The sequence below is a fragment of the Prionailurus bengalensis genome, chromosome B2 (genome assembly GCF_016509475.1).
Source record: "Prionailurus bengalensis isolate Pbe53 chromosome B2, Fcat_Pben_1.1_paternal_pri, whole genome shotgun sequence".
Taxonomy (NCBI): Eukaryota; Metazoa; Chordata; class Mammalia; order Carnivora; family Felidae; genus Prionailurus; species Prionailurus bengalensis.
This window is the reverse complement of record NC_057349.1, coordinates 150,676,747-150,694,009: the sequence shown is the minus strand read 5'-3', so window position 1 is coordinate 150,694,009 and position 17,263 is coordinate 150,676,747.

Genomic DNA, 17,263 nt, shown 5'->3' with positions numbered 1-17,263 from the left:
CAATGACCTGGGAAGGAGCATGGGGAGTGACCACCCATCATAACCGCCCTCATGAGCTGGTCTCTCCCTGCAAGACAGGAGCACATCTGTCGTGTGGGCACTGCGGGGACAGGAGCCGTGGCCGGCAAGGTGGCCCGGGCACCAGAGGCGTGAGGCAGTGGGGAGGGACCCCACCGAGAGCAGCGGGCCGAGGGGTGGACTGTAAACACGCAGACAGGGAAAAAATGGTGCGACAGGACAGCCCTGGGGAAGCCGTGTGGCCGAGGGACAGCTTCCTTTTCCTTCCTACAGCGTCTGACCCCCAGCAGGGGCTCACGGAGGACGGAGGGACCCGCCCGTTAGCCAGCCCGGCGGCCGTTTCCTCTCCCGAAACCGCAACAGGCTCAGGGAGGTTAAGGGGAAGAGGAGCGTCGTGAGTCCAGAAGAGCGATCACCTTGGCTTCATCTCTCGCGCCGGTTTTCCACCGCGAGCTAACTTCTTATCGGAAAGAAAAGGCGGTCAGCTGCAGGGACGCTGCCCGTCAAAAACGGGGACAATCGTAGATGGCGCTCTAAGCTGCTGTCGCGGGCACGACGCCCGCGGGGCAACTCCGAGGGGCCACCCCAGTCCCAGCCCCGGGCCCGCACCCCACAGGCAAGCTGCTCCACGCGGCCGTGGCAAGTGGGGGTCTCGGTGGCTGTCACCTGCAGGCCGCCCCAGCTGGGCCCCCCACCCCTCCTGCAGGGGGAGGGTCTCTAAGGAGGTGGAACAAAGGGAAAGAGAGGCCAGCGCACACCGCCTCCTCCAGGCCCCGAGCCTGACCGACCGGCGCATGGCACAGCATCGCGTGGCACAGACACGGATAACGCTCGCTCGCCCGCAAGTGAGGGGCCGGAGGCCTGAGGAGCCGAAGCAACGGGTCCAAAGTCGGGGGAAAGTTCTTCCCGGGCCTGAGCCTGACCCCCGGTCCTGGGTCCCAACCTGCAGGGAGAAGGAGTGGAGGCAAGGCGGCGGCGGGAAGGCCGAGGGCCACGTGTGGTCAGCAGGCGGCTTCTGCAGAGGCTGCGCGGGGAGGGGAGCCCACGGGGACCGGCTGCGCCTGATGGCACAAGGCAGTGAGTGGGGTGAGGTGGGGTCCATCAGGCCATCTCCAACCTTCCTCCCAGGGGGCGGCGCCTGCAGCCTCCGGCGCGCCGCCAGGGGGCGCCGTGCCCACGCTAAGAGGAGCGGGCCGCCCGCTGGCCCGTCTGGAAGGGAGGGCGGGAGCCACATCAGGCTTCCGCCTGACTCCAAACATTGGCAGTTCCCACCTGCTCTGATTTTCAGAACGAGCCCGTCGGGGGCTCCAACACATCAGAACCGTCTTCCCTTGTCTCCAGGGGAGGGGCGGGAGACCCGTCCAGAGGAGAAGGGAGGGTCCCGGGCCCCCGCACCCCCCCCCCCGAGTGTCACCTCCGGCCACAGGTGTCACCCTCGGGCGAGACCCCTGCTTGCTCTCTTCGCTCTGAAAACCCAACATTCTGAATCAAGCGAAACAGACACAACGTGAAGGCAGGGCATCAATGTTCAGTCTCAGATGAGGAAAATGTTGGAAAACACAGAATGCTCTCTGGGCAGGGGACGGCCAGCGGTTTCCAGCCCTGGGGTCCTAGCAGGACAGCTTCTTCCACAGCTGGGCCTGGAGAGCGGCCCGACAGTCCCCTCTGAGGACACCCACCTCAGGGGAAAATCCCAACCGTGGAGCCATTGCGATACACAAAGATGTTCACAGAAGTGCCTCTGCATTGGTTTCTGCACCTGTTAAGGAGGCGAGAATACCGCCCGCTCCTACTTCTTGGGGCTCTTGTGAAGCTTTAAATGAAATGACTCGTGACAGCACGCTCCTGCAGATGATAATTACAACCACAGAATATCGCAAGCCGTAGATGTGAGTACAGCATCCCCTCCAGGTGACAAGTGCTAACGCATTTATTCACCAAGCATTTCTTCGTCTTAGTGAACATACTGAGCATCAGTCGCTCAGTATGAGCTCAGCGCTGGGGACGTGAAGCCGGGGGAGGCATCGCTTCTTCCCCAAAGGCTTCCCCAAAGCCTTTTACAAATTCCTTCTGGAAAAGCCAAGCAGACCCAGAACTTGCCCATGATGCAAGAACTTTTCTCCTGGAGCATATGTTAATCTTCAACTTTAAAGTAGCTTCATATCTCGGGGTTATGACATAATTCCTTTATTTTTAAAGAAGTATATTTTTAAAAGTCCACTTCTAGAATTTCCGGCAATCACATTGTTCTGGTAGAAAAAGGATCATTTCAGGGCACCTGGTGGCTCAGTCGGTTTAGCGTCCGACTTCAGTTCAGGTCATGATCTCGAGGTTTGTGGGTTCGAGACCCGCGTCGGGCTCTGTGCTGACAGCTCAGAGCCTGGAACCTGATTTGGATTCTGTGTCTCCCTCTCTGCCTTCCCCTCCCCTGCTCATGCTCTGTCTCTCTCAAAAATAAATAAACATAAAGAAAAATTTTTTTAAACAGAAAAAGAATAATTTTTCGTTTTAAAGAAAACCACTTATCTCTGGAGTTTTGACGTGTTCACATGCTCTAAGTGGCCAGCGGGAACACAAGTAAATACCCATGTTCCCAAAGAAGTTCAGGGAAAGCCTCCTACCCTCAAGTCCTGTGGATCATCTGCTTTCTCCGTCCTTGAACCGTGAGCAGCTCGATGGCTCCCCCTGTGCCCCTGGGTCATTGCCTACCCCCTGGTCTTCACTCATCTTGACATACATCAGGAAATGGGGCTCAACGCTCTACCTACAGCCTTAGACATCCCAGCATCCAGAATCTTCACAAGGCGGGAAAAGAGCAAAGCACTGGTCCGGAAGGGAAGCCAACGCTGGCCAACGTCTTTCTGAGCAGTACTCGAGGTTTTACGCCTAAAGATCCAAGTCATTTGCGTGGTGCCCCTGCTCCCTGGTGGGCTGGGAAAGGCCACAGACAAGGTTTTTCTGTTCGGTTCTAGAACCGTGTTACCTCATTGCAAAGCGCCTCAAACTCTCCTTACAAATCACATCACAGTAAACACAAAAGTGCACTCTACGTGTCCTTTGTCATAAGTCACGGCAGCTTTATCGGTGATGGAGTAGCGGTGCCCAGAGCCGGGTGAGGGGACAGGAGAACCAGGAGAACCAGAGACCGTTTCTGTGCATTTTCACTGCGGAAGCATCCGGGTTCTAGAAAGGCAGGGCCGCCGGGGGCCCTCCACGCCTGGGGCTCCCCCTTCGCTCTGCGTACTCACTTGCAAACTAGCTGAGCATGACGTGCGACTCTTTCTCTCCTTTGACGCCCAGGATGGGAGCGAGATGAGCCTTTCTCCAGACTAACCTCCGCCCCCCGCGGCCACCACCACCCAGAGCCCTCCCTGCTTTCGGTCTGCCCCTCGGCCAGGTGAGAACCCGCCTGGGACAAGGGTTCCCTGCATGTTCTGTGAGGGACAGACGACTGCCCCATTTTGATTCGGCCCCGTTATGTTTTTTCAGCCAGGGTTTGCAACCGAAAAAAAAAAAAAAACTTTTTGAGCGTAATTTAGTCATAAGTGAGACTTATTTATAAGCAAGAATTGCTATAGGCGAGCATGAATTGTGTGCAGGCCCCACAGCAGGGAGCTGGGAGCCACACAGGGCTTCGTGCCGGAGACAGCGGCAGCCTTCAGAGCCCGGGCCCCGAGCCCCGCACCCGCTCCCCCTGCAGACCCTCTGCTCTGCACCCCTCTTCCTGCCCGGGTCAGCGGACTCCGGCCGGCCCGCCAGCTGTTCTGTGCAGCCCGTGAGCTGGGGATGGTGTCTACGGCCCTTAAAGAGGGGGAAGAACAACCAAAAGAAAAAACCTGTTTCTGAAACTCCGGTGTCCGGGCCACGCGGGAACTGGCTGCGTCTCTAGTCCTCTGAGCACCTGCGGGATTGCCTCGGTTTTGTCTTTGTCGTCCGCCAAGAGGAAAGTACTCGTGCTGTGACGCTCCGCGCAGGGAGCCTGTCCCCACCCCGCAGGTGCAGCTGCCTTCCCTTCTCGATGCGGCGAATCCGCAGGCAGGAGAACGGCTGGAGGTGATGTTGAAGCCCGTGTTCCGGCCTCTGGACAGACAGGAGCCAGTGCCCCCCCATGCCTCCCCCTGCCCCTGGTGGCCCCAGGCTGTTCGCCTGTGAGGCGCTGCTGTCCCCAAGGAGCCGCCGGGAGGAAACGGGCAGATGGGCTGGGTGTGCGGAAGAACCTCAGAAAAACAAGGCAGATCGACACCAGCTAAGCCGGGGTCCTCGTTCCTTGTACTCAGAGTTCGGGGCCGGAGCTGGTGAGGATTTGGGGGCTCGGCCGCCGCATTCCTTCAGCTAGAATGAGACGTCGCGAGAAAATCTAACAATGAGGCCAGATCTGCTTTGTTTGTCAGGAGAAAGAATAATTGTCTCGACTCGCATGTTTTCTCCACAGCTCTGTCCCTAGATCCTTGGTGGCACGTGCTGTCGGTGTCCCCTGTGGGGGAGGGGGGGCTCCTTCTGAAAGGCCCACGGGAAGCCCACCCCTCGAGGGGACCCTGAGGACAGACGTGGCCAGCCTGGCTTGACTCCAGGCAGAGCAGGAGAAAGTCACACAGCCTGGGTGTCGGAATTCAACCACCGAAGCTGAAACGTAGATCAAAGGGGTCCTGGGGCCCAGGGAGCATGAATCCTACCTGACCGCACATGGCCTGGGAGCACGGAGCTGGGGAGGACCCAGCAGCCTGGGGGCACGGAGCTGGGGAGGACCCAGCAGCCTGGGAGCACGGAGCTGGGGAGGACCCGGCAGCCTGGGAGCACGAAGCTGGGGAGGACCCGGCAGCCTGGGGGCACGGAGCTGGGGAGGACCCGGCAGCCTGGGAGCATGGAGCTGGGGAGGACCCGGCAGCCTGGGAGCACGGAGCTGGGGAGGACCCAGAAGCCTTGGGGCATGGAGCACGGGAGGACCAGGTAGCCTGGGAGCATGGAGATGGGGAGGACCCGGCAGCCTGGGAGCATGGAGCTGGGGAGGACCCAGAAGCCTTGGGCACGGAGCAGGGGAGGACCCGGCAGCCTGGGAGCACGGAGCAGGGGAGGACCCGGCAGCCTGGGAGCACGGAGCTGGGGAGGACCCAGCAGCCTGGGAGCACGGAGCTGGGGAGGACCCAGAAGCCTTGGGGCATGGAGCACGGGAGGACCAGGTAGCCTGGGAGCATGGAGCTGGGGAGGACCCGGCAGCCTGGGAGCATGGAGCTGGGGAGGATCCAGAAGCCTTGGGCATGGAGCAGGGGAGGACCCGGAAGCTTGGGAGCACGGAGCAGGGGAGGACCCGGCAGCCTGGGAGCACAGAGCAGGGGAGGACCCGGCAGCCTGGGAGCACAGAGCAGGGGAGGGGAGCACGGAGCTGGGGAGGACCCGGCAGCCTGAGAGCACGGAGCAGGGGAGGACCCAGAAGCCTTGGGGCACGGAGCAGGGGAGGACCAGGTAGCCTGGGAGCATGGAGCTGGGGAGGACAAGGCAGCCTGGGAGCACAGAGCTGGGGAGGACCCAGAAGCCTTGGGGCACGGAGCAGGGGAGGACCCGGCAGCCTGGGAGCACAGAGCAGGGGAGGACCCAGCAGCCTGGGAGCACGGAGCTGGGGAGGACCCGGCAGCCTGGGAGCACGGAGCAGGGGAGGGGAGCACGGAGCTGGGGAGGACCCAGCAGCCTGGGAGCACGGAGCTGGGGAGGACCCAGCAGCCTGGGAGCACAAAGCTGGGGAGGACCCAGAAGCCTTGGGGCACGGAGCAGGGGAGGACCAGGTAGCCTGGGAGCATGGAACTGGGGAGGACCCGGCAGCCTGGGAGCATGGAGCAAGGGAGGGGAGCACGGAGCTGGGGAGGACCCAGCAGCCTGGGAGCACGGAGCAGGGGAGGACCCGGCAGCCTGGGGGCACGGAGCTGGGGAGGACCCAGAAGCCTTGGGGCATGGAGCAGGGGAGGACCATGTAGCCTGGGAGCATGGAGCTGGGGAGGACCCGGCAGCCTGGGAGCACGGAGCTGGGGAGGACCCAGAAGCCTTGGGCACGGAGCAGAGGAGGACCCGGCAGCCTGGGAGCACGGAGCAGGGAAGGACCCGGCAGCCTGGGAGCACGGAGCAGGGGAGGGGAGCACAGAGCTGGGGAGGACCCAGTAGCCTGGGAGCACGGAGCTGGGGAGGACCCGGCAGCCTGGGGGCACGGAGCTGGGGAGGACCCGGCAGCCTGGGGGCACGGAGCTGGGGAGGACCCGGCAGCCTGGGGGCACGGAGCTGGGGAGGACCCGGCAGCTGCAAAGGAGCAGATGTGGGAAGCCGGGGCAGGAGGCCTGACAGAAGCGGGCTGACCCTCGGCCTGGGAAGGCTCGGCCACCAGCAGGAGATGCCGGGTCCAGGTGGCCCGGCCGAGGGGCACCCCCAGTCCCGCCGGCAGGGCCCCTGCCTGGAGCCACCCCCTTGCAGGCACAGCTGGCACAGAAGGCAGGGAGGCCTCTGTCCGCCCCGGGCTCCCCTGAGAGCGCGTCCTTCTCTGCTGTCCTGGCCTGAGCAGCCGGTGCCGCGTGGACACCCCAGCGGGCGTCATCTCCTGGAGGCGTCCTCACCCTGCAGCTGATTCACATCACGGTGAGAGCGTCACTCACCACTTGGTGCCGCCCTCGGCCTCACACCCTCCGCCTGCCCCCCACCCCCGGCGCCTGGGGCCTCCTCTGTCTGGGACGTCACTCAGTGCCCAGCCTGACACAGGAGCCACACCCGAGCTCCCCGCCCTGTCCCCACAGCCCACGTGCCGGGGAGAGTCAGACCTGCTCCCCCTCCGTGCTAAGAGCACCCTCTGCAGAGCCGGCACCCGTCCCCCACCCGCGCACTGTTCCTGTGGGTTCACGCCTCTGCCCATATTTGCACACCACCCTCAGTGAAGGTGCCCGGCGGTGGCTGGCATGGAGCAGACCCTCACACGGCGGCTGATCTCTCCACCCCGATGTAAACGTCCCCAGACGAGGCTGCCCCTGCAGCTCTGTCCCTCCCAACGCGGGCGGGTCTGGGTGGGTGCTCATTCACACACACTCGGTCACTTTTTACGCCCACGCCTGGAGGGGGGGGCTCCTCTTGGGGCCCACGGTTCACAGACATAGGAACTGAAGCACTGAGGGTCCCTGCACCCCACAACCCGAAAGCGGCTTGAGCCTCGAAGCCACTTAGTGCTTGCGGCTGGTTCCCGACGAGCCCCGCTGACCCCGTCCTTTCGGGTCTGGACATAACTCCTCCACCCTCGTGGGGATGCAAGAGGCAGGTGACCTCTGTTTACAACAGTCTGAGGAGCCCGAAGGCGCCTGACCCTGAAGTCCGTGCAGTTTTAGGCCTAGGAGTTCCCGCCATCCCATAACTGGCGCCATAACGAGCCTGGTGCCGAGGCCGCGGGGCCAAGAACCGTCGGCATCCAGGATGCCCCGTCCCTGCCAAGATCCGTTATTGAGAGCGAAGCCGGACACCCAGTCGACGCCTCCACGGGGAAACCGAGGCGGGAGCCACGGCCGCGGGAAGCCGCCCGAATCTGAGCGTGTGCTGTCCCTGACGGGCAGCACTCCCTTCGCAAGAAACCCTCTGGTGCCCTCACAGCCCGTCAAGGCCAAACTAATAAACACGTGGACAGTTTAAGTACCGCTGAGCCCACCACAGCGGGCAGCTGACAGGGGACGGGGTGGGACCCACACGTGGACACTGACCCCGCGACCTGCCCCCACGCGTCGGCATCACCTGGGGGTTTCCAAGCGGGGCCAACGCGCGGGCTCTTCCCGTGTCGACAGTCTGAGCAAACGGTGTGAGGAGGGGAGGGGCGGGGGGCAGCGGTCATTTCCAGAGGTTTCCCGGAGAACCCTCCAGGGCGGGGCCCGGGGACAGCCTTGGAGAAGAGAGCAGGAGGCCCTGGGGACCGCGGATGGAGACCTCTGCCACGTGCACACAGCCGTCACCCGCCCGCGGTCCCCCCCCCCCCGCCCTTCCGTGGCCCCCACTCACCGTCCCGGCCCCTCCGCAGAGCTTACCCCCGAAACACCGTCACGTAATGAGACCACATCGCTCAGTGTAGAGAAACAGAGGGAGGTGAGCCCACTAGCCGTCCAGCTGGAGTCTTCCTCCTTCTGGCGGTTTTCTCCTGCCCCCACCCCACCCCCACCCGCGATGGCAGAGCCATCTGTCTGTCCCTCTGCCCTGCCAGGACGTCTGGGGGCATGGCCCTAGGGCCGCCTGTACACGGCTCCGCTCCGTGCATCGGGGACCCAGGCAGGGCTGACCTGCCGCGAGCTGCCAGCCTCCGGGCACAAGCCCCCGCTTCCTCACCCGCGTGGGCGACCGAGCAGACCCTCCTGGGCCGGCGCAGGGCGGCTGGAGCCCCGTGGCCCTGCCGCTTCCCCTCAAACACCGTGCCTTCTGCTGAAAGGGCCAGATGTTGTGGGGCGTCCCCCGGTGCGTGGGGAGGCCGTCTCCAGAAGGCGAGGCGAGCCCGCGGCCCCAACACACGGCGGCCGTGCTCCCCCGGCTCCACACAGAGTGACAGCGGGGCGCCCGTCGGGGTGGCTGTGGCCGGCGGGAGGGAAGCTTTGAAAACCGTGCACGCCTTCTCCGCCTGCACGGCGGCCGCACCCCTGCGGCAGGGCCTTCGCTCCCCGGAGGTGGACACCCGCGTCCGGATCCCGCCGGGAGCCCCGGGAGGCCCACCGTCCACCTGCCGCTGCGCCTGCACGGACGGCTTCTCCTCCCGGCATCTTGGGGGCTGCGCGCAGTTCCCGCTCGCCCGCTGGGAGCCACGGCCTCGAGGTCCACTGTCTCCTGCTTGTGCTGACTTGGACGTCAGACGCACTCGGGCTCTGGCCTCACGCAGGTGGAGCGACAGCCCACGGCCAGCGTCCTCAGCGGGTGACGAGGACCAACGCGCCCGCAGAGAGTGCCCCTGAGCCAAACCCAGGCTGCTGTGTGCAGAACACGGCTCCCGACTCCCGGAGACACGTGACGAGACGGAGCTGCGGTCTGAAAGCTGAGAGGCTCCGCACGGAATCTGATTCCCTTTAAGTCCTTGCTTTTCAGGATTACCTAGTAATTTAACACTTATGTTTAGTCGACTTTACTAAGTTATACTTTTTTAACAAACGACAACGTTAAAGGTAAGACTCTTCACTGTCCCCAGGTTGTGTGGCCACGTCCCCATCTTGCCGGAGGAAGTCACAGTGAGCAGACATCCCGAGGGGCAACTTTGAGTGCGTTTATCGAAAAAACGTACACGTGCCGATGAGCGGGCGTCTAACAGCCGGGGGACTCGTGCCAGCGGGTACCTGGCAGAACGCGCACCACGATGTGACGGAGGCTTTGGCGTAGCTGCTGGCTGTGTACTAAAGGGAAAAGCCGTCACAGGACCCTGGGACGTCACCGAGGCAGCGGCTGCAGAAGGCAACTGACCCCGGAGGCCGAGGAGGACAGGCTCACAGGACACGGGGGCTTGGGGGGGGCAGGGGCCGCGCAGGGGTCTCGGGGCCGGGATGTGGCTGCGGTGGGGGCCCCGCTCCCCTGGACTCGGGGTGAAGGTAGGCACAGAGCGGCAGGGAGCACTCGGGTTAGGAGAGCGTCCCTCGTCTGCCCCCCCGGGGTGAGGCCCGCACACAGTCGCTCGCGACCGGGCTGGCAGGTAACCTGGGTCCAAGTGGGGATTCGTAAACAAATTGTTTTGTCCAAACAAGAAACACTAAACGCACATGACACGGACACCCTAAATGGCACAGGGGAGAGTGCCCAAAATCACAAGTGGAAAGAGTGGGTTCAGTTTGCATCACATGATTTCATTTTTATCATAAAACATAGGGCCCCAGAAAAGTTCATAAAAAATCAGACAAAATTGGTCATGGCAGTTAAGCTCTGGGAGTTGAGAGCTTTTTGGGGATTTTGGGAGATTTTTTTTTTCTTTTTTTGCTTGTCAGTATTTTTCCTTTTTTTTTAATGTTTATTTCTTTTTCAGAGAGACAGACAGAGACAGAGCACTAGCAGGGGAGGGGGAGAGAGAGACAGAGAGAGAGACACAGAATCCGAAGCAGGCTCCAGGCTCTGAGCTGTCAGCACAGAGCCCGACATGGGGCTCGAACCCACGAACCGTGAGATCATGAGCCAAAGCTGGACACTTCACCAACTGAGCCACCCAGGCGCCCTGCTTGTCAGTGTTTTTCAAATGTTGCATGATAAACATGCATTACTTTTATAATAGCAAGAAAACAATAAAACATGTTTTAAAAAATAAACTAAATGGGGCGCGTACTACACGTTTATTTCTTCCACCACTCGAGTCCCACCGTGCTGTATACGACTTCACATGACGTCCCTTGAGCGTGTATTGACATACGACACGACTACAATACATGGCCAACATTCAGCCTCTTTAAGTTGAAGGAAAACCAGTCATTTCCTACAGTTCAACCGAGTAGGAAGCACGATTTGATACTGAAACGGGTTCTGGAAATTTGTGTGGATTTTTAGTTTCATCGAGCCGTTCCCATGGAGTCTTATCGTCCACGGCACGGGCTCTAACCCAGTCCTGACACTGACTCATGGAGCAGATCGTGGCTGCCTGCAACAGCTGTTACCTTTCCTCTACATTTTTTTTAATGTTTATTTATTTTTTAGAGAGAGAGAGAGAGAGTCAGAGACAGAGTATGAGCAGGGGAGGGGCAGAGAGAGAGAGAGAGGGAGACAAAGAATCCGAAGCAGGCTCCAGGCTCCGAGCTGTCAGCACAGAGCCCGACACAGGGCTCGAACTCACAAACCCCGAGATCGTGACCTGAGCCGGAGTCGGACGCTTAACAGACTGAGCCACCCAGGCGCCCCAGCTGTAACTGTCTTCTATTCTTGTAAAGTATTGCTTTTCTCCCTCTGACATGCTTCCTTCCCACGGAAAACACTCTGTTCTCACTCATTTATATTCTACTTATTTATCCTCTCCAGTTATGGTCACTTACTAGATCTATTAAAATAGTTTTCTAATGTTAAATGTGTGTCATACAAACATAACCATATGTGTGTACAATATGATACAGAAAGGAAAAAACTCGTATTTCTTCCACAAATATTGAGATTCCCAGTGAAACTTCATGTTTAAAAAAAACCCGTTTCCAAAAGTATTCTTGTACGATTTCTAATACCCTTTCCTTACACAGAATGTCCTACGATCACGAGCGTCGTCACGTCGTTATGCGGACCGGCCACATCTTTGCATACCTTCCCTCGTCTGACGGTTTTAACCGTTGGGTCCATAATTGCAAACCTCATTTCTACATCCTCTCTGGAAGGGGCTTGGTTTTCCTCTCCCGTTCACTCTCCTTGGCGTGCAGACGGGACGCTGCGTGAGCGCGACGACCACGGGAAATGCCTTGGGTCCCGTTCACCGAGAAGACGTGAGTAAGTTCCACCGCCAGCGGGGCCCCTCCGTGCGCCTCTGAGTATCTGGCTGCTTGATCTCCTGCCCCTTTTCTTCCTCACCGTCTCCGCTGGCAGGAACTACTGTTAGGACCCTTACTGCACGGATACTGAAGCTGATGCCAGGAGAGACCACGCTGGAGGTCACGCGAGGGTCTAAGCTTGACTGGTGACTTGCAGAGAAGACGACCTTGATGTCGGAGACGCGCATGAGGACGTGAACCTCGGACTGAGCAGCTCTAGGTGCGGGGAGTCGTGGCGGCCACGAGGACCCAAATCTCCACACGCCCCCTTCGGAGAGAAGGTGCGCGGGAACTCGGCGGGTTCGTCGAGCCCTGAGGCTGTGGACCAGCCAGACCCGTGTGCCGATCTGCACACCGCAGGACTCAGAGGCCTCGGCCAGGGGAGATGCTGGTCCTGTTGCCTCAAAATCCGTGCAACCCTGCACAGCTTGTGGAACGCCTAACTTGAAGATCGACCACGCCAAGCACAGGCCAGGATGCTCAGCGGTAGCAGCCGTCCTGCATGCAGGCTGAGTGTAAAACGCACAGCCACTTAGGAAACTGGCGGTTTCTTACAAGGTGAGCACGTGTGCATGCGATGAGCCAGCTACCCTCACCCCTCCAGAGACTCGGAAACACACAGCCACGGAGAGTCCTGCACCCACAGCCACGGAAACACACAGCCACAGAGAGTCCTGTGCCGACAGCCACGGAAACACACAGCCACGGAGAGTCCTACACCAACAGCCACGGAAACACACAGCCACAGAGAGTCCTACGCTGATGGCCACTCGGTCCATTCACAACAGCGAGGACCAGAAACGAGTCGTGAGCAGATACACAGGACCATCGGCTGACTCACACAGCACGGACCACGGTCAGGAATGTCGCGCTAAGTGAAGGAAGCCAGACACGAAGCCTGCACTGCGGGATTCTGGGAAGCAAAAGTGATAAAACACGTTTCTAAACGAGAATTGTCCCTTGTGGCCTCTGTGCAACCCTGGCCCAGACCGCAACCCAGAACATGTTACTGAAATGCAGGGTGGGTTTCCAGACGCCTTCACCTGGTCAGGACTGACATTGTGCATGGGGGCAGTGGGGCCGGGGGTGCGGGGAAGGGGGGGTGTGGACACGGTTCACGGGCGGGGTGGGGGGTGGACACAGGAAGATGAGTCAAGAAAGGCCAAGGAGCAGGAGCGCGGCCTGGGGCAGCCCCAGGTCCCCGTTTCTCTTACAGCAATCACCAGAGAATCCAGACGGTTCCTGGAACAAAGGTACAGACAGAACCACGGCAGGCCTCACGGCTCCAAGAAGGATTTCCAAACAGCGCCACGGGGAAAAATACATCTTTTGTTTCCTTTTTCACAAGTAGCTTCAGCTTTTCACTGTTACTCACTGCCCATAACCTTCCACAGCCCGAGCAAAAATGCCAGTGTTTTCCACTCGCTTAGCGCTGAATCTCAGAAGTTGCTTTTCTTGTGATCAGCTTCTTTGGAGACTCACGCTTCCAGGATGCTATGTTTCCGGTCTCTCAAAGATTAAAGTGCATCCTTATCTTCTAGTCACCGCTGAGTGTTTGTGACACTGAAGCTTCTGTAAAATGATAATCGTGGACACATCCACGCGGTACTTTTGGGGACCCCCGAGCCCTGGGGGTGTGCCGTGGAAAGGGGTGCCGGGGACCCCCGAGCCCTGGGGGTGTGCATGGAAAGGGGTGCTGGGTTTGGACACACAGGAAGGTGGGTGTCAGGACCCATCATCCTGGCCAAAGCACTGACACCCCATTTCACTTTCAACAATTTCAATAAGCTTTATTGTGACACATAATTCCCACTTAAAGAAAATACAGCTACTATAATCGCTTCTCAACCAGTTAGGATCCTATGCTGAGCAATTTTTCGTTGTTTTCATCGTATTGCCAACGGCCCGGCACGTTACTGAGCTCGGTCCCTTACGTTAAGTGGTCCCAGATTTCTCCTACTTTACAGTATTTTTCACAACTTCTCACATCTTCAATATAGAGCCCTTACAGGCCCGTAATAAATATCCCAAACGAATATCAGACAAAAGGCTTGAACAAGGAAATACCAAACACGACATACAAACATGTAACATACATGAAAAAAGATGTCCGATCTTAATATTAATGTAAGAATCACATAAAACTGGAGCGAGTGTTAAGGACAACACCTTCTTCCTGGGGGTGGGTAGGAACGAAGCACTTCTATCCAGGATGATTTAGGGCAGGGAGAAAGCTTTATAGAAATGATGGTTATATAAATGTCCATCAATAGGGGGTTAGTGAAATATGCTGTTGTATAATCACAGAATGGAATGTGTACGTATTAGCAGGAGATAGCCAAATATCAAGTAAGAAAGAGATTCGATTCACGTTAAAAATTATATGTACGCAGAAATCTCTGGAAGGGATATAATATATTCAAAACGGCGCACAAGGGGGTGCACTTTATGGACAATTTTCTCCTGCAACACATTTACCTACGTGTCATTCTACATTTCTTTAATAATCAGCACAAACGCTAAAGTTATTTCCACATGTGGGGAGAATACAGCAGCCGCCTCAGGAGTGTCGACCAAGAGCGCTGTGTCATCGGCACACAACCACCTTCCTCCAGGGCCTCCTCTGGTGGGTGGACGCACATACACCCTGCACGCCTGAGGGTACAACGTGGCATAATGTGCACAATGTGCCCACGTCCCCTGGGACACGGACGACACACACAGCTTACTCAGACGACTAGACGTGGACATTTTGTAACAGCCGGGTGGATCACCGGGACCCATATGCACCACGGGACAACCGGAGGAACATAAAATACAGTCACCACCCACCATTGTCCACGTGACGGACGGCCTTAGATGACAGTCATCTCCGGCGCTTACGTGTAATAATGCTTAGGGCACCCTTCATTGAGGACTAATTACTATAACTGAAGTTATAGGATGGCTTTATCTTCTTTAATTCGATTTCCTCCTTTAAAAAGTTTATAGATTGGGGCGCCTGGGTGGCTCAGTGGGTTGAGCGTCCGACTCCGGCTCAGGTCATGATCCCACGGTCCGTGAGTTCGAGCCTTGCATCGGGCTCTGTGCTGACAGCTCGCGGAGCCTGGAGCCTGTTTTGGATTCTGTGTCTCCCCCTCTGTCTGCCCCTCCCCCACTCGTGCTCACTCACTCTCTCCCAGAAATAAATATTAATTTTTTTTTTAATTTATAGATTTACTATTTTAGTCCTAGAACAAAAACAACGGTGCATTGACTACGAACACAGTGCATCCTTTTGGTTGTTTTTGGTTTTTAGCAGGGGACACACACACACACACACACTTTGCCATCCATATCTATACTCCCATGTGCCACTGTACGGACACACACAGACACCTGGAGCCTTTGTCACGGATTATCTGCCATCTCAAAAATCCTGGGGCAGTAAACGAATTCACCCAGGAGGTCATCGGGAAAGGAAGCGATATTAAAGTGTTACTGAAATAACACTATAAGTCACTGAATACGGGGACAGAAACCAATGAGGAAATAAAGGGAATTAAGATAGGACTTCATCTTTAATAACTAGGGAGACTGCCGGAAGTACGTAGATCCATTCATTTGGCTACTTGGGACACGCTTTCCATGTTGTAGAAATTCACGGTGCCTCTGCAGATCAAGCCACGCCAAATCAGGTCAAAACCCCTGAGTCTGAAACAGAGCTTTCATTTTATGAGGTTTAGAGTGGCTTTAGGCAAAACACAAACATGGAAATATCAGTCCTGTCAGCTCTTCCTTGCTTATCCTGATCTATTCCGTCCCGCGCGGGGGCCTCTTCTCTCTGGTTTGCACACGGGGAGTCCTTTCTTGGGCACAAGCTTCTCGGAAGTTCAGTGGGCTTCCCGCACACACGTCGTGCCTTCTTGCTCTCCACCAGGACACGAGGATGCGAGTATTGCTTCCAAACAGCTGAATCCACAGTTTACGTGGAGAAGCCAAAATACGGAGAATTCTTAAGGCACCTCGTGAACATCAAGAAAACAGAAAACTTATACGAAAGGGAACTCCGACCCAGAACATCATCCTTTAAGAGTTCTGAGACCAAAAGAAGCATCATCGTGGAACGACCCCCGTTAACCGTGCACGGGAGCCTCGCCAGGCAAGTGCCGTCGCCGGCTGCACGCGGAGAGAGAAGCACGACGTGACCCCGTCCCTCCCGCGTCCGCCTCCATCCGGGGCCGCGTGGCTGTCTGCACACGTGTTCGTGCAGCGTGCACACATGACTTATTGCTGCCTCGACGGTGGGCCACCATTGCCCTTTTTAGAGAGGTAGGATCGTCTGCAGGTGCGTCAGGAGACCCTCCCCCGCCCTCCAGGCAGCAGCCTCCCACCACGGCGCACGGTGGGATTCCACGCACAGGAACCACACAGACATGGGGCCAAGCGAAAGGAACGTCCGCGCTCGGAGCCCTAGACACACACAAGTCCTACCGACAAGGCTGGTAAAGGCTCAAAAAAATGAGATTATTTTATAGATAAAGAAAACTCTATCTGCTGACTGGTGCACTTAAGCAGTACCTAACTGCATAATCCCTACTTGCCTCTGGCAAAAGTATAATTATTAATACGGTTGATTTGCATGCATAGAAGCCAGTGTATATTTGCTACTTTATAAATGTGTCATTCCTGGGGCGCCTGGGTGGCTCAGTCGGTTAAGCGTCCGACTTCGGTTCAGGTCATGATCTCGTGGTCCGGGAGTTCGAGTCCCATGTCGGGCTCTGTGCCGACAGCTCGGAGCCTGGAGCCTGCTTCGGATTCTGTGTCTCCCTCTCTCTCTGCCCCTCCCCCGCTCATGCTCTGTCTCTCAAAAATAAATAAATGTGTAAAAAAAATTACAAATGTGCCTTCCCTTTAATCAAAATAAATACACTCTTACAGTCTTTATTACTAGGTGAGGAATATCTGTAAGTTTCTTTGCTTTTAAACTTTCCCTTGATTATTGTGCAAATGTGGCCATATCATAGCTAGAGGGGCTTAAAGACAAAAGGAAGCTGGTAGGTTTTATTTTGTAAGTCAAGGAGAGTCACTAAATTTTTAACTTCTTCATTTAGTTACTAGGTAATGCTTATAGAAAAATAAAAATACAGGAAGAAAAGCACTCGAGTCACCTATAATCACTTTACCCAGATTGAACCACTGTGAACGTTTCAAGCGGATAGCCTTTCACACTCCTCTATGTACGAAATACACACACACACACACACACACACACACACACACACATTCCTGATGGAGCCACAGTGCTTTGTAATCTGCCGTTTTGTCTAAAGAATATACCACGAACATTTTCCATGTCAATAATTACACATTTGCTCCAGTGAACGTCACCTTCAGATTCGACAGTAAGTGATTGGCATCAGGCCTGACAAACGGTCAGAAGGACAAGTGAGGCAGCATTTCAATTCAGTAAAAAAGGGAAGTTTGTTTAAGCCAAGGTGGTGGGGCTGGGATAATTATATAATCATACGGGGGAGATGTCAGAACCTTCCGCTGCGCCGGGTGCAACAATAAATTCTGGGTGGGTGAACGATAAATATGTAATATCAGAATAACGTTTGCCAAAACGCTGACCTAATGTTGAAATAAGGAAGGACGTTTTGAGTCATCATAAAAGACATCAAGGAAAACATATTAAGTGCTGACGTGTCCAGCATACCACAAACAAAGCTGGAGAGAAACGACAGATTGGGGGGGAGAGCATGTCTAACACATCTGACAAATACCAGCCAGGACACACA